Source organism: Apteryx rowi, unplaced genomic scaffold, assembly GCF_003343035.1.
Source record: "Apteryx rowi isolate R43461 unplaced genomic scaffold, aptRow1 scaffold_1009, whole genome shotgun sequence".
NCBI lineage: Eukaryota > Metazoa > Chordata > Aves > Apterygiformes > Apterygidae > Apteryx > Apteryx rowi.
Window position 1 is genome coordinate 38,333 of NW_020447208.1, and position 3,572 is coordinate 41,904.

The window sequence follows — 3,572 nt, forward strand, 5'->3', positions numbered from 1 at the left end:
AATCTATTACCACCACCACCCCAGCAATATTAGCCAGAAATTAATTAACCACTTTCACAGAATGGAAGCATAATCCATACAATCATTGTAGCCCCTGATAAAGTCACTCACATTTTTTTTATGGAAAAAGCTAGTGGTGTGTCAGATTGTAGAATGCAAAATAAAAAAAATGCTTGATGAAAATATAGTCTAGGAATAGGAAATAAGATTAGAGGTGACATATTGTTATCATCCATGAGGTCTTCTTCAGGCTGTAATGAGGAAAAAAACAGCTATTCTGCTTTAGCTATCATATCAGGCCTCTATTTGTTATGGAATTCAAAAATAATTGTCACCTTAGGGCTTCATAGAGCGGTATGAATTAGATGTGGGTAGCTATGAACTCTGCTTTTTTGGGCAACTTGCAGCTTGTTGCCCAAAAGGAAGCTCATGGTCAAACAAATTCACATTAGACAGTCTCGCTTTTAAGCTCAATAAAGCCTATCTTTAAAAAGATTTTTAAGAAACCTAGTGCCATTACAACCCCTGGTAAATGAACCATATTAGCATTTGATTATTTGAATTTGAACTACTGCTTAACTTAGTGCACACTAAAAGCTAACCTTTTTTTTTCTCTCTCTTTTTGTCACCAACTGTAATCAAATCAGGACTGTAGCATTCAATTATGCCAGTCCAAGATTTGAGCTCTTGAGTCTTTTGTGAAGACTTACTGCTGAGTGTAAAATGTGAGATAAGTTGCAAATGTTTAGACATGATGACAACTCACARGTCTGATTGATTACTAAAGAAGGATAAATAGAAGGTGTTTTTCAAGGTTTTTTTGGACAGCAGCCCAAAGGACCTTTTAAGAATGTTTTGAGACATTTCTTAGTGAGAAAATCACCAAATTAAGAAGATTTTTCTAATACTTGAAGGAGAGATGGAAAATCTATTTAAACAATTCAGTTAATATTTTGTGAGGTTTTTATTCATGATGTATACTGAAATGGTCAAATTTAGCTCTACTATAGCTGACAGCAGCATGAGGTCCAGAAAGTTGCCTACTTCCAAATAACAGAGATTCACTCAGGTTAAGAGGGACCAAATGTAATTTTACCCTTTGATCATGCCTAGTTCCCAAAGGTTTCATCATTCATTCTCTTTATTTAGATGACATTTGATTGCATTTTTAAAGCAGTCTAAACTGTTTTATCTAAAGCAAGTTACAATTGGTATCTCACTGAAATTACTATCAAATTTTGATTTATACCTAAATGTCCAGGAACAAGACATAAGTCCTCAAGTACTGATCTTATTCTTATTGAAATCATGGTAAAATTGCCAAGGACATAAAAAGAGCAGGATCATGTATTATGAATTTGTCAGTTACATGTCTTTAAAAGAGAAGCTTGCAGTGCTGTAGATATTTTTCTATGAGACAATTTAAGAGAGATCAGATAATGACTGTCCAAGAGACTAATTATGACATTGGCACTATAGAAAATATTTCCAAGCTATGGTACAGATGCATGGGTACCCCTGATTATCAAAGCAGCAGGTCGTGGTAATGTGTTTCTGGAAATAAAATTGCTGCACTAAGAAGGCCTGTAGGAAATATATGGCTCCAGGTAGGCACCTGATAAGATCAGTCTCTATAAGTCTATCAGCAGTCTAAAATAAATAATTATGCATACATTCAGATCTGGTGCAAAAAAAAATCAAAGCATTATTGAGAAAGTTAATCATGCCTTCATACTAAATCTGTCATGAACCAGAGAATATGTTATTAGCCCCCATGGTTGTCACAACAGGGACTGAATCAGTCACCTCCGGAACTAAAATAGTCCAAGTTGCAACAACTTCAGTGTCAGAGCCATGACTCTGTAGTCAGAGTTTGTAACTCTTATTCTCTCTGATCAGAGAATCAGAGATAATAGATGGGGATTCTGACTATGCTCACTGACGGGGGAGAATCATTCTCAATCAGAGGACTGAATTTTAATTAGCAGTGGACGAAGAAACATTCACACGCAGATGTGAATCCAGGTTAGATTTAGAATGAGGCCTTATTTTGATATTGACGGAATATAATGAGTTATTTTGAGACTGAAAGCTGTGTGAATTTTTTTGTCTCCTCTGAAGAAGATTGAAAAAACTTATAAATACAGAACCAAACTGTTTGTGAAAGTCTGATATCAATGAAGTCAGATGCCGTACTCCTTGAAAATATCCTAGAACTATTTTAGAAAGATAAATAAGATCTGAACCTACAGATTTAAATCCAGCACAGCCCCACAGTTTGGAATCTAATTTTTGCTCTTCTCTTTTTCCAAAAGGCTCTCTGTCTTGAATTGAATACTACCCATTTTCATAGTATATCTCTCTGTCAATTCTCATGTACAGACTATACTAAAATTTGCAGCCTTTCTGCACAGCATTTCTTATACATGGTCTCTGGATCTACCCCATAGATAAAAACAAACTCTCATCCATGTTCTCATCATTCTATATCTCAGTTACTAAAATACACATTTTTTTAATTCCTTTCATATCTGTTTGTAATACCACTGGAATGGATCATCTGTTATTTTGGCCAATCACTTCTTCCTTTGAATGCTTGCAGTGGTTCTTCTTTCTCTGTTCTGTCAGACACGATCCGTTCATCTTGCTTTTCCAAACCTTTCACAGCTCACTGTCAGCCTGCTCTGGGCACATATCTACAATGGGCAACAATGAGGCTCTACTCCCTTTTCATTAWACTAGTGAAGTCTGTGTTCATCGTGAAATGTAGTTCTAGGCATATAGCTGCATTGCTCTTCCACTCTGGCTCATCACTGTGCCAGTCCCTAACGTACAAATTATCACTTAATGATTAGCTATTAAGCTTCAATCTTCTTCCTCTTATTGGCCAGCAATGTAAGCCTTTATCAAAAAAATTGCTAATTCAAAAAAAACCCACCTTCTGTTTTGCCATGTTGCTGCTCACAGTTGATGGGGACTGTGTAAACACCCATGACGACACCATTTCCATTTCACATAGCATGGTAGATCCTTCCTTAAAACTATTTTCGATCACCAGTAGAACTAAGTGAAGGATGGAGTTTTGGCTTGGGAGCCAAACATTGTAATTGTGGAGAAATAAAGAAAGGTTGATATGAAATAAACTTTTAGGGAGTTTCCAACAAGAAGGGTGAAAAAAAAACCAACAAAAAAAATTAAACTGGAATTATTCTTTTCAAAAAAAAGTTTGTTTTTTTATTTTGGGTTCCTTTTGGGGATGTTTTTTAGTTGATTTCAACTTTTAAACAAAGAAATGCTGTTACAAAACAAGTTTTAAAAGGTTTACTTTATAAAAGTAAAACTGAACCGTTCTGTTACTTTCTATCCTCACCCATATTTTTTTTGGCAGAAACTACTTACTCAAGTTAACCCAGAAATTCTGTTTTCCAGTAAATATCATACTCGGTGAAGAAAAGTCACCTGGCTATCATCGTGTTTGCTACCTTGCAGGAGCCACAGCCTATAATGGTGATGAAAATTAGATCTTCTTTGCCCCTTCTGTCTGTTATCAACCTGTTGTCTCTTGAAAGCAA